This window comes from Columba livia, chromosome 4, assembly GCF_036013475.1.
Source record: "Columba livia isolate bColLiv1 breed racing homer chromosome 4, bColLiv1.pat.W.v2, whole genome shotgun sequence".
Classification (NCBI taxonomy): Eukaryota; Metazoa; Chordata; class Aves; order Columbiformes; family Columbidae; genus Columba; species Columba livia.
In genome coordinates this window covers 76,773,283-76,792,642 of record NC_088605.1, presented here as the reverse complement: position 1 = coordinate 76,792,642, position 19,360 = coordinate 76,773,283, and the positions used below count along the sequence as shown (strand labels likewise).

Here is a 19,360-nt window from a genome sequence, read left to right as displayed (position 1 = left end):
ACAGAACAGTGCCAATGCTTCAGGTATTGTATGTCAGCCTTCATAATTATAAATCAATATAGAATGAAACACCAGCCCGAAGGGTACGGAATCAATAGGTTTTGCAAGATTTAATTTGAATATGTTTAGAGGGAGTCTGGGATCAATTCGTTTGGCCACAACAGTTGCTGGAGATCTGTGGAGCTCTTCAGAAATTCTGAGATCACCGCTCTCACAGTTTGCAGTACTACTACAGACACTGGAAGCTTTTCCTGTTTAACTGCACAATGTCATGGAGAATTATGGTCACATATGGAAAGAACAAACCAAGATCATCTCCTCCTTTCTTACACTGCCCATCAGGCATGTATGCACAAGCATGAACACTTTCCCATCGCTATTGATATATTATAAGCTCATCCTGACAGACATTTCTAATTATTCGTGAGTTCTAAACCACCATTTTACACTTATATTTAACACAAAAAAATGGGACAATTGATCAAAATCATTTGCAGAGTCCCATTAATCTCATTATAAAAAAAACAGTTGTCATTTGCCAGTCCCTCTTGGGGGGATTATTGTTGGCTAGAGAGTACAAGGAGAGAGAAAGGCAAACCACTGGGGTGCTGCTAAAAAATGCATTTATTCAGGTGCCTTTTTCTTTTTCTATACAACTTATAATCAAAAGCATCTTTAAAAGGCTTTTATATAAAATCTGGTAAATCAAGTCCCTTCTCAATTGCTCTACATTCTCATTAACTTAAGTGATCCTTCAGTAGAAACTGAGCATAAAAACTACTATATCAAAGGCATAACAATTGACATACATCTTGCATTTCTTCTAGACAACTAATTGCAGAAATTGCAAAGCCACAAAGAATTTGTTCCTCCTAATTGAAAAATACAGCATAAATGCCAGTTGTGGCATTGGAGACTGCTACCGAGTTCTGTAAATGCAGCAGGACACAATATTATCATCACATAAACAATCCATTTTATACACGACGTATCTTTCACAGGGTAAGAATTAAGACATCTTTTGTGCACTGTTCCACTATCAACTTGATGTGGTGATTAACTACAGTGATAATATCTTCACATTCATTATGCAACAAATGAGCTGATAATAATGAGAGGCTTTTCATGTTTCTATCATATCCTTAACTATCAAGTTGGGGTCTCGCTGTGAAAAGCATCTGGTTTGGTAGATACTATTGCCGCATTATTAATATCCCATACAGAAAGTCAGTGCGATGATCATATATTTGCCAAATAGTATCCGCATTCTTGAAGAAAATACTACAAATAAAATCTTAAGAGTGTACGGAGCTTGCTCATATGTTGGTTTAGAACCAGAGCAAAGACTGATTCGATATACTGCTTTGTTATTTTTATTAGCCCCTGCTTGTGAATGCAAGGACGCCTCAGGCCTTTGAAAAATATAACGCTGTCATATGAAATGCCCATGAATTTACATTTCCCAAAGCCGCGCTGCAAGTCAATTAAATGTAGTCAAAATCTGCGAAAGGGTAGTTCCACGGTACAGTATATGTCCGTAAAAATTCTGTTTTTAAAAAAATCAAGTCACAGTTTCTGATTTTAAGATAGAAACTGGGTGAGGAATGCACAACAGCTATTCCTTCCATTGACTTCCATTATTTTGATGCTCTTGGAAGGCAAAACAAAAAGGTGAGAGTGAGGTGGCAGCTGAGCTATTTCCATAAACCATGACGTGTCAGACACCTCCTTCAATCCCAATCATCTCTTCCACTTTTTCACATTTATAAGAAACTTCCTACCACAGCACTACACAATACAGTACTTACAAACCTAAGGCTCAGAACCTATTGCTCTACCATGTAAAGAAATAATCATAGAAGAAATAAATTAAGCTCAATGTCAACCTCCAGCTCCAGGCCCAAAGTGGCTACAAACTCAAATTACTCCAAGTTCACAAATATTTTTGAGAAACTAGCTTGAACTTGGACTTTTTTTAAATGAAACCTTGCATTGCTTTTAAGTCAAGAACCACTTACACAAAGCCATATGCACGTGAATAATCATAATCCCATTTTAGACATGAAGGAATATTAAGCAGATGTGCAGCGACTTGCTCAGACATTCAGTAATTAGTTGCCTGTCAAAATTAGAAGAATCTAATAAAAACCTGATTATTCAAAGTTCCTATCTTTATTTCTATCACTTAACACACATAATCTTGGAACACTGATATTAAAATAACAGTATGTATGCTATTATTATAGATCACACTTGATTGGAAGGTGTCATAGGGAAAGAGGTTTGGGGTTTTTTTGTTTGCAGAGGTTTACATGGGGAACTTGGCAGGTTTGGTTTCTTAAAATTTTAACATCTTTTTGAAATTAGAAAAAAAAGGCAAACTGGAAAATAGCGAAAGAAAAAAATTAATATTATAAAGAAAAAAAATAGTGTCATTAACCATATTCAAACTTAAACATGCAATGAAGAGACTGAAAAATTATATACAAAAAATCCAGAAGGGATATATGTTGAGGGCTAAAAATTGTTATTACTGCATGATCTCTACTGATCAATTCACATTTGTAAGGAGCCAACCAAAGCACTTTGCCAGCAGCCAGTTGTAGCCACCAGATCATTTTAAGACAAAGTTCTTACTAAGTTCTAAAAGCGATAAAAAAGAACAAGCAAAACACCCACTTATCATATCAAAGCACTAATACAACCTAAAATAGCTCTGTTACCAACATCCTGCAAACAGATCAAGATTTTGTTGTTAGCCAGCAAATTGGTACCTGGAAACAACGTGCATTTTATTTTCTGTCACATCTGATAAGTCCCCAAGAGATGAACATACAAGGAAACCCATTCGAGGAGTAAAACCTTCACACTATTCTTCTTGTGGTTGCTTTTATAGTCTTTGCAACTCTCTCAGCCTGCTAATTTAAAAAGGCCACGTCTTCTAAACCTCTGCAACTTTGAGAAAGCAACCCCAGCAATCGCTGTACATCGCAAATAACACCACCAAAGGAAACTGGGAACTTATTTTACAAAGCAGAAGGACACATGTTACGTACTAGAATCCAAATTCTACCCTCCGTTGCACTTAAATACTTCAGTGGATACATTTAGCTCCATTTTCCAGTTCCTTCTGCCTTAATAAAGTCAGTTTATCCTTTCGGATAAGATGAGTAAACTTATCTTGCAATTTACTTTGCCTGCAGGCCTGTCACATGAGCAGACAAAGCTTTAAAATTTGTCTACAGGCTTTGAATCTTATTATTACTGAGTCACTTAATTATTACTGCATCATTTTAATTAATTATTACTGTATTATTACCATTTAATACAAAATAGCTTGAGTATAATGTGGTACTTTCTATCTGGGAGAATGTTGAATTAATTTGCCATATTACTCCACAAGACTATGCCATAAATTTGCCTAATAAATGCTTCTTATGCCCGTAACTCTGGGTACTTGATTTTCTTACCCAAGGTTGGTAAAAATCCTGCAAAATTCAGCACGGTTACAAGGATTCCCCAGCAGACTGTTCCAAACACAACTGGGGTTTTTAGATTTATATCTACTTTTTTCTCTTGCTGGCCTATTTTCAAGCAAAAGAAGAGCTGAATATCCTATATTTAATAGTAAGGAAAAAGGCATTTCTAGGAATTAGATTGCAGCTGTGGGTGCGACTGCAAATCTCTCATTTTTCAAAGAGGGTATTTCTTAACTGAAGTCGTGATTTCCCATGTTAGATCAGCACTGTACAATCATTACTGGTTTTAACAAAGTGAAGTTTATTGTAAGGTAAAATTCCTGAGGAAGAGAAAAACCATCCTGCTCAGGTTTTGAGAGTTATGTTAAAATGGCCCTTAATGAAGAGGAATAGTTAATGAAGGAATAAAACCACAGCAAGTATTCACATTGAGATCTCATCATCCATATCCTGTGTTCCATATACAGTGCATTACAAGTCTGTATTCAGATAGGCAGCTCTAAATCAAATTGTAGGCGCAGTCCACAGTCTCATGAGCAAAATTTAAAAAGGCAGCTCAAAAACAGCTAATAATCCAGAGAAGAACAAAATACTACTCATTGGATTCACTGGATTGCCAGGGCAAGCAAAAAGTGTTTCCCTGATTCTTGGATTGCAGAGGATTTTCTTTTAGTATTATCCTTCCAGCCTCTAGTCCTCCCAGTGAAACATCTCCTGATGGTTCCTTTTACAGGATGAAGAAAAATAAGCCTCACAAAGCATCTTGTGCACCATTCCTGCATTTCCACTTTTCTCTCTCTTTCTCTGCCCCCCAGCCCCCAAGACAGACAACATTATTTTCCTCTGTGCTCTTAGAATGCCAAAACAAGACTCCTTGAAGCGTGACATGAATTGTACACCAGGCACTGAAGAAGGGACAAGAACATCGAGCTCTGCCGGCTGTGTCATCACCCTACGGAATCTTCCCATGTTCCTCCTCCCATCCCTCCCTGGCTTTCATGGGCTTTGCATCAACAAATTTGCAATTAGTTTGTGGACAGTAGAACTTCTTCACTGGTGCTGTAAATACATCCATTGTACCAGGACTCTATGATGGGGGCCTGGACATTTTCATGGCATATAGTCTAAAAACCTGAGACAGAATTAAAATGAGCAGAGCTTTTGAGTCCTTTTGACTCCTTGGATAATATCCTAGCACACAAGAGAAAATCGCAAGATTTCCCCATTTTCCACTGTGTTTCATCAGTAGCTCTCCGCTGGACTATTTTCAGAAGCTTTTAGTTTCAATCTCTTATTTCTCTGTGTCTGAACATGTATATGCAGAAAACTAGGGAGAAAAACATTACTCAGGCTTGAAGATGAATGATTTACCATACTTTCCTTCTCAAATTATTTCCAAAAATCCCTCAATACTTCTTTATATAAAGTGGCAGAAAAGTTCCCTTTCCTATCTGTTCAGGGTATATAAATAAAAACACCACTCTAAAAGGTCACATTGTTTTATATATAGTTTGCAATAAGCCACTCTGCAATATGAAATTAATGGAAACTTTGAATAAAGAATGAAAATGCATACACAAGCTGTCCTGGTTTTGGCTGGGATAGGTTGAATGTCTTCCTTTAACTGGTATGGTGCCGTGTTTTCAATTTAGAATAAAAGGAACGTGTTTCCCCAAAGAACAATAGCGTATCGCCTTGTCAAAGGGAAGGCACAGCCTTCTAAAAGTGTAATCAATATTGGTCAGGTAGAAGTAATTTTGGGTTTATAGGCTCTATACTAAAACAGGTAAGAATGACAAAGCTGACAAAGACTATTCCTTCACGATTCTTCAGTGTCAGCATATATTGTCCGTTATATACGAGCCTGTGTCTCAGGCTTCATGTCTCAGAGATGGTTATAACCCCAAAGAATAAAGATCCAAAAGTTTAAAAGCAGCAAATCTGGGGGGTGGGGAAACAAACAAAAAACAAACAAAACAACCCAAACCCACACAACACACAAACCACCAACTTGCAGGGTCAGTTCTGCTTCCTCTAAGTAAACATTTTTGCTACTGAGTCATTATAAATCCTTCTAATTTTTACCTAAATTTCCACAAATAAAATCTTCCAACTTGCTCTTCCATAGGACTATAGAAGCCCATTTCTCACAGTATAAACATAGATTTGCATATTATTTGCCTTATTGCACTTGTTCTTTTTCTATTAGGTTACTTTATTCTCAGAAATATGCAGAAGAGTTAGAGAGAGCTCCAGGAACAAAAACAATATCTCAATTCACACGAAGAGATGGGAAAATTTATTGTACAATGAGATCATCAAATAATGATTAAGAATGATTGAACAGCCACAATCATGAATAGGAGAAATATTTTCTAATATACTCTCATAACAAGATTCTTTTTTCTAAGAATTCAGCAGTAAACAGCTCTCCTTGCGCCTTTCATCAACAGCATCTTTACTTTGTAGCCCATGTTACCAAAAACATTTGAAGAATCAACTCCGATCTACTCTTGTTTAAGTAATATCTAAACATGCTTTTGAAAATATCTGCCGGTATCTCTTGAACTTCTTTTTGCAGCCTTTTCACTATCAAGCCCTATATATAGTTTATAGAAACTGTATCAAAATCTTGGTATCATCTTCTGAAAGTAAAGGGGAGCAGAATGAAGTGTGTTGTGGCTTTACTGCAAAACACGCAACTACTACGTTACCCTCAGATACTGGAAATAGTATCTGTATTTATAAAAAATATTACTATTTCAATAAAAAGAGACTGTAAAGGAGGTTTTGAAGCATCAAGCAGGAAAGCAATAGTGATAATCACCGCAGAAAGCCCGACCCTTCCTAACACTGTTCATATTCTCAAACAGTCTTGGTAGGAATAGAATCAAGAGCTTCTTTGAGAAACTAGAACTAATTTTCAGAGAGATTATTTGTGACACATTTCCTGAGAAACCCTGTGGGTTTCAGGAAGAACTTGACACTTGGCCCACGTTCTTCAATGGATTATCAACGCACGCAGGACTGCTCAATATTACTGCACAGCTTCAGCATATATCATCATCTCTCAAACAAGACCACTCAAAAAGCAGATTCTCACCAAACACCCAAGACTCAGTGCTGGAAATTAAACACATGGAAAGGTTTTTATCAACCATGCAAAATCAATGCTAAGAGCTTAGCTTTTACTCCAGAGAGCAACAAATCACCAGAAGATACAGACTGAAACCTTTCATCAGGAATCCTCATACACACAGCAGTTTAAGTGACACTATAAATGAGTTTATATATCCGAATATATTTTTCTTATGTATTGATTTAGGTTTTTAATTGCAAATCCTACAAACAGGAGGCAGTGTGAGAAGAGCAGCTCTGGAAGCTGCAGGTGAGATTTTGAAAAAGAGGCAGAAATTATAAGCAAGTCACTAAAAAAGACTTTCTAGCTTTTCATGACGTCCCATGTATTTGCGGTGGGGTTAAAGGCCACAGTTGTTTTGCAACAGAACGCTATTGAGCAAGTGAAATACTGCACTGAATTACTACAAGTATAGAGTAATTGGAGGCTCACTTTTTACATGTCATTTTCAAGCACAGCTCTTGCCAAATTAAAAGGTACAGCAGGTGATTAAATAGTGTCCTGAAGTTGCACTTAAAGGAAAATGTGGCTTGGGCTGCACGCCATCTGCAAGGTAAACCCATTCTTCAAGAACAGCCAGGACTCAAGGCATCGCACTTGAGGTAAGCCGAACCACAAAAACAGCATTTACAGGGTGCACAGTGTTTTCGAGACACATTTCAGCAGGCTCAAACACTGCGCTGCGCGTCAGAAGAGAAAAGCTCACCCACTCAACAGTCATTAGGCTGATTTGTATAATAAGCCTTTCTCATGCATGCGTATTATTCTTTAGCATCTTTACTATTAAATCAGTGGATCTTTTAAAGCGGCTCGCTAGTCAAAAAACCCACGAGGACCATCTTTTTGCAGCTGACGATGTTTCTCCCCATACATCGTGTGAGGAAGAGACGGTTCCTGCAGCTCCGCTGCCTTTGAGAGGCAGACGCGCCAAGTGCTGACAGGGGGACGAATCGAGCCAGTCATGCTAAACGTGCATCCTATTGTTTTGGGCTGTGTGGGTCACATCCACTGTCAACACTTGTTCTGTTTCTCCTTCTGCCTCCCCCATGACCATCTTTTGTTGGCAACTAATACCCACCCTGTTGGATTCAAGATGAATATGCTGTGAATCATTCTGTGCCGGCTGGAGCCACACTTTTAAAGAAACACGTGCACTTTTCTAAAATGATTTTTGAAAGGACTCTAAAAATAACCCGTGGGGAAGCAGAAGCGGTTTTCCCCCTTGGAAACGAAACCAATCTCTTGGGGAAATTCACCGTGTTCCCTCCTCGCCCCAAGGACAGAGAGTTTCGAAAGAAGACGCTGGCTGGGGGGGACACGTCTCTCCAACACACATACGTGCGCTGCCCTACACATATACATGTATGCACATGGGGGTGCATCTATTATTGCTTTACAACCACTCGGCTCTGAAGAGAGCAGTCTCCCAAAACTTAAGTTATGCTCTTTTTAAAGACAGTTGATCTATTCCTCAGCCTAAGCCAGCTCTGTATTTGCGGGCAGAAAGAGCTCGCGTTAAGTTAGAAACCTTAACACGGGACACGCAAGTTGGAATTCAAGCTCCGAACTTCTGAAGCAAGGACAGGGACTTGCAAGACCTTACAAGTCAATGACAAGCCAGAGGCGGCTTTGGGTTTGTTTCATTTTCAAAACAGATTAAACTGGCAACTAGCCTTGAGCTTAAAGAACAATAATAAAATGTACACACACTGCAAACCGGTTCCTCTCAGGTTTCCCTTAGGGGAAGCAACACACTTGTCAGCGCAGGGAATGCCATCTCTTGCCTTCCCCGTGGCCAAGTAAAGGAACTGCCTAAAGAGATGCTTATACCGCAGCCACTATGAATGAAATCAAAAGATAATAAAAAGATAAGTTGCCAGGGTTTTGGCCTACACACATTTGAAGGAAGACGGAAATCACAACCTACAGGGAGAGGCTGTCAGAGCGATGGATGGCAGAAAGTCACCCTGCTAGACACAATAGGAAAGATTGTGAGATCTATTCTTTATCAATCGCACAGACTGCATCGCGTTACTCTTTTTAACCCTCAGTCTTCACGAAGGAGAAGGCATGTTTCTAAGGACCCCTAGGTTATTGCAACGATAGGAAACCAAATGACAAATAAATTATGTTAGAGAGAATGGGATTAAAAAAACCCCAGATGTCTATCAATCTGTTTCACAAAAGCACAGGCACCTGCAAAAAATAATATTTTCTAAGCTGCATGATATCCTAAAAGTAACATCCAGAAGGTGAATAAACAGCATAGCTGCTCCCAAGAGGAGGGAAGGAAGGAGATACTCAGGGTTACAGGACTTAACCGGCTATCCCTGATCGACATATAATGCATTGAGAGATTTTGGAACTTTACTACTGCCTCCCAACCTCAGGCTGCATCTGATGACGCCACCGAAGCACCAAAGATCTGCAAAATTATTGAGTTGTCCCATCTTACTTGGAACTCTACAGATTTATGACTAAAAAGGGAAAAATGAACTGGCTTGCCAAGGCTGAGTTCTTTGATAAATGTTTGGAATGGTATTATAAGTCTAGACGGCGTGTTCTGCACTGATCGTGACCCACTGCAAATGACTTTAAAAAACAAAAACAACTCACCACATCACACCAAACAACAAAAAAAGCAAAAACTCCATGGATATTAAGGGATTATTGAGAAAAATATTTCAAAATTTCCGGAGTGCAGCATCTGCAGAGTTTGGAAACAACAGAACAAATTCCCCTTGGCAATTTTTTCACACCCACATGCTCCAACTTTATCTTCCTAGCTGGGTACTAGGATTGATTACCAAATAATTCAGTTCTCATCCCGTGGGAAATGTCCCTGAAAGAAACTTGTTATGTGACCTCAGCCTCCAACAATCCAACACGGGTTCTGCTCAAAAGTCTCATTAATTTCTTCTTTAATCTTGGTTTTCAGTGCTCTGTTCACTAACACTTGGATTCTCTTTTGTACTCTGTCTTCTCACCTCCTCTCTTTCCCTTCCAGCCTTAGCTCCAGTTGTTTTCTCTGCTCCATCTCCCATCTATCCTTGCCTTCACCTGCTAAGCTTTTACATTCCCTCACAGTCTCTCTCAGGACCTCGTTTTTCAATCATACCCGTAAATAAATCATATCCTGCACCTTTAGAATATAAATACAATACTTAAAAATGAAATAGAAAAAGGTAACAAAAGTCTAATAATTTCTATATGTTTTCTATTTTCCATCCCAAACTTTAACTCTCAGTTACACATTCCAAGTGACTCCTCCAAAAAAAAGCTATTAAAAATAAATCATAACTTCCTCTTCCCTGGTTTCCAGCTGTAGTATTAACTTAGAGTTGCGTATCTATTTATTTTCCATGACAAAGCCTAATTGCTGTGCTCCTTCTACGTCTGCTTTCTTGCAGCCCAAACACAAGTAAGTACGGTGGAGAAGTAACAGAGGTTACAAGGCGCACAAGCATTAAGAGAAAACTACTTTTATAAATCAATTCAATTCAGAAGCCTACGTTAGATTTAAATCAACATAACTGAATTATCATTGGCTGCTCGCACATGGAAATAAGAGCAGGACAGGTCATCATTTATACTTGCGCCCTATTTTTAAAAGTAAAAATAATATTTCTCCAAAGGCTTATGACATCCTGCAGCATTGTCAATCAGATGTTACAGGTTAGCTCCACGATTCCAATATCAGGTATTAGTAACAAGTTGTAAAGGTTTTTTATATGAAGGCTTAATAACTTGTTAACTCATTCTAGAAAGGCTTCAAAATAACCCTTTACATCATTCGACTTAGTCTGGCCTTATTTCATTTAAACAGAAAAACGACAAGAAGACTGAAATCAAACAGTCCAAGTGCAACAGTAAAAATTCCAAGATATGCCATCATTTCAGAGGTGCCATTATTTTCAATGAACAATGGTGCTAATTACAATACGTAATGAAGAACACCAGGAATCTAAATATCAACTTATGCTTGTGGAAAGACATCCATTAGCTTCACCGGGCACTGCATCGGGCACATCGGTCAATGCAATTTTACTCCGTGTCTCAGCCGTTAATGGAGTTAACACGGGAAGGAACAGCACAGCAAACAGCTGATGACAAAATTGCCCCAAGCGCTCACCGACTGCTCCAGTCTGCCCATCAGGCACAATTTCATAACCTCCCGAAAAGCTTTCACACTCCAGACAACATTCTGTTGCTGTCATTACAAACGAACTCATGACATTTCTTAAGCCATTAAAGGTTGGTACTCACTGTTATTTCTGATTTTACCGAAAGGCAGCATTCTGGCCTTACAAACACTGATTCCAAGTGGCAACTTTTAAGCCTAAGTTTATGAAAAGTTGCATTCTCTGCTGTCCACAAGTCAAAGTAACAAGACAGATCTTTACCACCTCCCAACTCACCCCCTCCAGCAGATAGAAGAGATAAAAACTTCACATCTATCTTTCCTCCTGGGGCATGCTGCTCTAACAGAGTTTACGTCATCGGCTCGGACATTCTGCATTGCATTAATTTCACCTCCCGCTCATTTGGGAACAAATTATTTTCTTGAAAAAAAATCACATATGTGTGTGTGTGTGTATATATATGTATATATATGTGCATATATATATACATATATATATATATATATATAAAACCCAGGTACCATTAACCTCACAAAAGTGAACTTGCCTTTGAAGACAAGCTTGTAGATTCCTCTCTAACTCAATAGCTGCTAACTATTGAAAGCCTACTAATATTAGCCTTTGCAATCCAGAACCTAGAGTCTTCTGGTCTACCGATAACATACCAACACAGAGAAGGAAATTAACAGCAAGTAAGTCAGCCTACAAATGAAATATTAAAACAAGTATAAAGCTTCTACTATTCAACTTAGCTCATTTAGACAGCAAACAATCTCTGGATCACAGCACCACGCTGTCTGGACTCCTGCTGCATTTTTCCTTACAAAATGCCCTCTCACCTGCAAATATTTTTGTGGCTGTTTTCTGAAATCCCTCAATACTTGGAACCTGAAACACTTCCCCTGCTCTGCCCCATGTCTGAGAGGTGTGAACATGGACTCAGAACTGTATTTACTAATGAGAAAGGACAACAGGAGCCTCATGAAATGGTCTTAGTAAAATCATTACTGCTCCGATTTCTACAGCGAGGCAGATGCTTGTACGCAAGCAGTGTCATCAGAAGCTGTTCGGGGTGTGCTCCATTCACCTTTTCTGCATGATTTTCTGGGTACTCAGCACCTCTTACCTCTCAGATCAATTTTGCACAGTAAACAGTTCCATCGGCAAAGGCTCCTCCGGGCTGGCACACTCAGCAAAGTCAAGATCAACACATTGTGAAAGAAGAGATGAAGAGCGCACTTTATAGAAACTTTCTTCATTTGCACAGCTATCTTCCACTAAGGACTGAATTACAGAGTTTTCATCTCTTTCATTTGATTTATGCTCATTTTTCACTCTTCTTGCTTTGATTCACCTTCGCTCTCTTTCCAGCCAAAGCTGAGGAGCTACAAGAGCTGGATTTCTGTTCCCCAGCAGAACTCGCTCACTGGTGCTTTGATTCCCCTAAGTCTTCAAAGACACATTCTGGGGAATACCTCCATAGTGCTAGATTGTTTGGGGTTTTTAATGTGTCCTTGCAAGATTTGTGCTCTGAATCAGCAGGGCATGGAGGGTTTCAAAGAGCTGAAAATCCAGGTTTCTCCACTCAGAAGAGCGAGCGGTCAAGGCAATGAAAAGCAGACACCCACCAGCTCCAGAAAAGGGGTCGTGGTTAGAGACACGTACAGGTGAAGGAGGTGGACCGGGAGTAGATTTGAATGGTGACAAAAAAGAACCTCTCTGCAGTCCTTCAGGCCAGTTGCCAAACATGCAGAAAAAGAATCAGCAGGAACTAGGTGAGTTTCTGGTGGGACCTCCTCTCCAATCAGAAGGTTTCTGTCGGAACCCTGCCTGGCTTCCATGTGGGATTCATCAGTTTCTTATCAAAACTGAAACATCTTGCAATTGGCCAGTTTCTACAGAAAACTCTGATTTTTTTCTTCAATGAAAGCCAACCTACTGCTGACTGTACTTTACCAAGCCTCAAATGACTCAGACTGTGAATAGCTCCAGCTTGGAAATATCTTTCTGCCCTCGCTGCAAAACTATTTCCCCTTTGTACAGAGCAGAATCAGACCCGAGACTTGCAAGACTTCTGCATTAAGGTGAACAAGAACGACTTGAACTGACACAGCACACGTTCCCTAGTCAGTCAATCCCAAGGACGTTCTGCGGTTCTAAAACTGCAGAGTTTAAATTACCAGTCTTGCCTTCGAGACCAAGAAATAAAGGCTCACGTTTCCAGACAAAGGGAGCAACAGCTCTCCCTTTTCAGATGACCAGTCCAAGGAACATTATTACAGTTTGGAGATGCATTAACCTTTAGTCACGGTTACTCCTTTACAAGCGCACTGTGTTGAATGGATTTTCTGCAGTTAAAAAAGGTTGATGTTCATTTGAAGAAGTGGCGCTTTATCGGTGTTACAAACACACTATATTTAAGTGTGTATAAAAATACTGATGAGGGGAAAAAGAAAAATCAGGTTTTTTAAATCCTTGCATTAACTTTATGAACTACACATACAGTTCCTTAACCAGTAACTGTCACAGCTCATTTATAGTCGGGATGGCAGCTTTCATTTTCATTGGTTATTACTACTTTAAACAACAAAGCAAGGGAGATAAAACACAGGAAATTGCATTTATAAGAGCACAACAAAATTGGCAGGGTGACCCAGAATCAGATGCAGCTTCCAAAATCACTGTGAAATTGATCTTTTTGAAAATGACAAGATTTTCAATTGTCAGCATCCCTTCAAAGCAGTGCTTTTGACCAATGCTTATAAATACCTGTTATAAAGGCACAAAGAAAGAAATACATTGGAAATTAATGTTACGGCAAGGTTAAAAGAGGAATCAAAGTTAAAAGTAAAAAAAAAAGACACGAGTAATCAGACATTCAACATTAGCCAAAGCCAATAAAGAGAAACGGTGAATGTTTTCACGTTGCTGCTTTCATTAGACCATCAAACTTCATAGTTATGTCCAAGACAGGACAAGCTTTGACACATAGAAGAATGTGGTTTTTCACAAGCATCAGAGAAGGTAACTTTACCCGATTGCATAATCTTCCATTGCTGTTTCAACAGTATAAAAAATTAAAGTAGAGTCAGACATCATTAGTCTACTGTTGTGTTATCCATATACTCAAGTATCTTAAATTACAACACATGTGATCCCCTGGGATACATTGTTTATGATTTATTTTTATCTAAATAAAAAATGAAGCACAACTTGATGTCAATTATTCAGGCCTGATCATGGTCTAATTTTGAGGGACTTAACAAGATCTATGAAACCCTCTGTCCTGGTTTTGTTAAAAACAAGTTTCTCTTTTAGTGAATTTTTGCCTGTCAGCTAAAGCCTTCATATTAACTGCATTTTCCTGGAGAACCAGACACATGTTTTGGTAAACCTAGCAATGGAATGCAAACTTATTGATAAGCACGGATGGACATCTCGCGAGAGGGGCGACGAGAAGAAAGAGACCAAGAAAATGACCAACTGTGTATAACATTCCATTCACGTGAATACTTCATATAAAGTGGGAGATCACGAGGATCTCGTGTGGTTTTTCCCTTTTCCCTTCTCCTTATGGCCGACATTAGAAGAGGACCTTGCTAGTCGTCCCTGCAAACTGAGGCCTAGTGAGAGACTGAATCCAGCTCCGACTGGCTGCAGAGTCTAATCCAGGACTTTGGCTGCCGGCTCTGCAGTTGCTGAGACTTTCAAGATTGGTTTTGTATATTTTGTATTATTTTCTCTATTCTTATTAGTAGCATTAGTAAAACATCTTTAATTTTTTCCAACTCTCTTCACTCTGTGCTTCTTTTCCTCCCAATCGCCTCTCCTTAGTGAAAAGGGGGAAGAGGGAGGGGGAAGTGTGGGGGGGAGAGGAGGTTAACAATACATCTGCCAGGGTTTTATTGTCACCCTGCAATCTTAACCCTCGACACCCTCGTGGGATTTTTTTTTGTAACTATAACAAACAGGGAAGCGTAGCTAAAGATCTCTCCTTTCTATTCAGTTGCTTATACTGGTTCTGGATAATCAACTCAAAATAATACACGAACTGATTCTGCTGTTCTTCAGCCACACAAAACTTGTGGCTACCTTCTCCTACAGGAGGTTTCCAAAATACCAAGTTCTCTTCATTCACTTACGATAAACTAAGCATCCCATTCACGATATCAAGCCATGTAGGATTTCAGCTGCTATCTCAAAGAATGAAATAACCCTAAAAACAAAGGAAAAGTGCAGCCAAAAATCTGCACTTCTCACTCAGAAGTGAACCAACCCCCAGCATTTCAGGGCAGTTCACCCACTGACAAAGGAGATTTGCCAACAATTACAGCATGAAAAAACTCATAGTGCTTCAGTGTTTCCTCATGCACTTTATTAAAGGAGTAAAAAGGCCTTTATTTGCCAGTTAACTGTGCTGTTGTGTCATCTGTCTTTCTCACTAAAATATAATTCAGACGAGAGTTAAGCAAACACCTGCTACCTGCCAAACACAAAATAAGCAACATAAAATGCAGCTCATGTCCCTTTCTGCACTGCAGAACGCGTGCAAACAGCACTGCAGGATTCACTCAGAAGTAAAGAGCTCCTCAAAAGGTGCATATTAATAAAAGATATAGAAAAAGGCTTACAGAATTACGTTTGATATGTCATGAGGATGTATTTTCCTCTCACCCTACAGCTTGGATTAACGTGTAAATCCTCACCATAACATAAAAAATAATTTGAGAATCGCTATGGTTGGGTTATCCAGACCACAAATAGCCTACAAGTACTCCTAGAGCTGCTTGACTAGCAAATCAGCATCACAATTTTGTTCTCTTATCATATATATTCAAAGAACAAAGCAAAACACGTAACAAAAAAGCTGTCAGTCATAAACCAGAAAGAACTTGGATATCTCCTGAATGCCTTTGTCACACAGTTGGTCCAAGAACGGATCAAGAACACAACCCTGCATGGGTATTGCATTTAATATTACAGCCTGTAGACCACAACGCTGACCTCTCGAGGTGGGCCTGGAGGCCAGACATGCCTTTTCAACTAAAACAAGCTATTAATATTTAATTCCACGTGCACGCAGTCCTGCTGCCAGCTCTCTCTTCTAATTGCCTGCCATGGGGCCTTCGAACCAGAAGCCCCTATAAGTGCATTGAATATAAGTACTTATGTCTGAGGCATGTACAACTTCAGGCAGCGTAGAGCCATGGTCAGCATGACCCCAAGCCACCGATATTCTCTGATTTGCTTTTTTCATCTGCATTTTTACCAAGAAACAAAAGAGATGTGGCATCAAGATGAGACCATTGCATTGTAAGTATATATTAGCACATACCTTCTTGCAGTTCAGAACGCTCATCTCTCAAAAATATCTTCAGGTAGGAGCAGAAATCTCACTTTGCGAAAGCCAACTGGCTCTACCAGCTTGTTAAGTTACTGCACCAGTACCAGATAACATGCTCTGAACAAACAACTCAAAAGGTGGAAAACTCCAGTAATACAGATCATCTTGTAGTCAGCCTAACAAACAGCAGACAAATCTCTTCTTCCTTTTTCTCTCTTCCTCAACAACAACTGCTCATCATCAACAGCAGTCGGTGATTGAGGCTGAGAGCCATCTGCTGTTATAGGTAAAATTTGGGACATCTGTTCAGGTTAACGGTCAGGTGGGTTGGATGGGTCACAAAGAAATTTGTTGAAAGGGTGGTTTGCATGCATCAATTAGAGAGGGAAATTGGAGTAACTCTGAGAATTAGCTAATGATTTTTGTCTAAGCCCAAAATGTAGATAAACAAGAAAAGAAAAGAGAGCAATATAAACTTTAAACGACAGGAGATTCTCTAGCACCAAACGCAAATACTTAACAACAGAAACAATAGTCTGCACGTATTTAATTCCTGTCTTATTAACTCTATTAACATAAATCAAAGAAAACTCATTTGGTATGAGGATATGGAACGTAAAGCAGTGATGTCTGTATCCTATCTAAACTTACGTGTTTATGTCATTTATCTGTCTGATTAGTAGTAAATATTACTATAATGAATTCTCAAAACTATAGCTTACAGTCTCAGGCAGCAAGACAAACAATGACTGCCTGAATGGTAAAAAACCCTTTTGTCTTGATGCCTGAACATTACCTTCTAAACAGAAATATATGATCCAAAAAAAACCCCACCCATGGAACTAGTTTCTTCTTTGCACAGAAATTCTTCTATAGATGGGCATTAATTCTGCATGAATATTGTAAAATCTTTCCCCGCGGCTGTTTTCTGTGGAATGACCTTGTGCAAAACAAGAGGGTAGAGAAAGGAGAGCTGGAACTCCGTGTAGCATGGGGGTGCTAAAGGACTAAAGCCGTCCATGGGGACCGGGAAGAGAAAAAAGCTCTTCCTCTGCTTTTCAGCGGGAAGATGTGGCCCTTGCACTTGCTTCCCAACCCAGACAAAGCGATGCTTGCCCCGTCATCACTGGACTGGAAAGCTGAAGGTCCGTTTTGTATTTAGCTGGATTTCCAATATCAACATTGTTTCGTGGGGATAATGAAGACTATTGACAAAAAAAATATCATAGAGTGCACTGGACTTTTAAGTGAGGTGACTTGATTATTCTAAAGCATCATTAGCATGGTTGGACACCACTATATTATAACAACAACAAATAAAAACATCACATCCAAACTTTCAATCGGGAAAAAAGGTGCTTATTGGTGGGGGCTGGAAATCTTAAATACCAGTGACCTTGATGATACTGCTTCTACTGTCACAGAACGAAATGAAAGTCAGAGAGTTAGAACCGAGCTGTATTTTCCTGGCTCCTCCAGCAACGTGTCAGCAAACTGACTCAAATGACAGTGACAGTTGCTAAACCTTTCTTCAAGGAGCAGTTCAAAGTGTCAGTGTGAAACAAAGAGGACTCTGGTGGTTTTTATACAGATGCTCGTTGTCTTTCTACTGTACGGGGGTTTTACTCTCATATGTTTTAGCTTGGTTTGGGTAGGTTTTTTTGCTTTTGTTTTTTGGTTGGTTCGTTCTGGTTTCTGATGACCCCCCCCCCTTCATTTTCAGTACAGCCACACTGCCAGGGTAAACGTTAGGTTGAGAAAAACAGCGAGTATGTTTCTGAGAGCTTTCCAAAAATACCAACAGAATCAATAAAATAGTATCTTCATAGAGCTGCGTCGTGAAGCTCATTCATTTCTTCCAGACCCCAGCACAGCTGGGAGACGATCTGCTATTCCCTTCTAAGAATGGACAGGGAAACACTGTTTCCTGAAAGACCAAGAAAACTATTTGAAACCTTCACATAGCTTCAAGAAAAAATCTGAAGCCCAGGATGGAAATTCGGGTTGAGACAGAACTAAAGACTCAGTCCTAAATTGAAGCTGGATCCTTCACATCTCAAGTGAACTGGTTCCTACTGGTTCCCTCAAAATGCTTTTCCCTTTCATTTTCTATTTTCTTCCACTAGGGACTTAAAAGAAATACTAAAATAAGAACGTTTTAGTGAATTAAATGCATGAATCTTGTCCACTTTATCTTAAAGAACTCTGGAGGCCAAACCTGCTTAGTGCAGGTTTAACCTTGATAATACATACAAGCTGAGAAAATCCCCTGGCAAAGATCTCCCCGTTTTTTCAAAGAGGCATCTGAGTCATAGGCAGAACTAAGAAGTAGAGAATTATTTGTATCTTTCTGTATTTTAATGTGAGTCAATACTGACTATGCCTGGAAAGACACAGAAGGGCTTCTTAAAAAAAAAAAATCTGTAGGATTTACTTTCTTCATGTGAATATGCACTAGATATCTTGTAAGAATTATGGCTTCAGAACCGTGAAGACACAATATTTGAATTAATAAGCAAGAAGCTGACTTTCGTTCACGTTTCTTAAACACTCTGTTTTGGTGAACACATATTTAGCTCCGACATTTGGCAAAGCAGTTGGAAGGAAACCCTTGCGATTCAGGATCAAAGGAGCTACGAGCACTGGGAAGATCTCCAGCAAAAGAACGGATAAAACTGGTAATGAAAATAAAGTCTCCTAGGCCTATGTATTAAAGGAGCTGGGAGAGTTGGGAAGGAAAAAACCACACACCACACAAAACACCACAGCATAGAAACTCTACATTTCCCTCTTTTTGTTTCAAGTTATTTTCAGCTCTTTTTCTTGATCTAATTTTTTCTTTTAACCATTTTTATCACCACTCTTTGGATTCCTATCAGGCTTAACGCCACCACAGAACAGTGCAGCCCTAAGGGCACAGTGGTACATGGTAACACAATTTTCCTTTGCCTTCAAAATCAAGTCTGGAAACACAACTGGCTCGTAACTTGGAGTGGTTTTCTACAGGCATCACTCAATATTGTGTGCCTCATAATATGACCTGTTAAAAGCAAGTAGCGTGTGCTCTTATGTCTGTATTCCATTAAGGCATTTAGGGCTGTCAGAAATTAAATTTGGAGTCGACAGCCAAACACGCTGTATGTCAATGTGAACCTGAACTCTTCAGCCCGGTGTATTTTGGACCGTGAAGACGATACTGCAGCAACTTAGTTAAAATACACTTAGCAAAACTTCATGGCTATCATTCAATTTCATT

The 19,360-nt window shown here is 39.3% G+C and overlaps 1 protein-coding gene across 3 annotated transcripts in view; it reads right to left on the bottom strand.

Annotated features, from left to right (window-relative positions):
- GRID2 (glutamate ionotropic receptor delta type subunit 2) overlaps positions 1-19,360 on the bottom strand; it is a 565,730-nt gene that overhangs the window by 463,797 nt on the left and 82,573 nt on the right. The gene's annotated exons all lie outside the window — the stretch shown is intronic.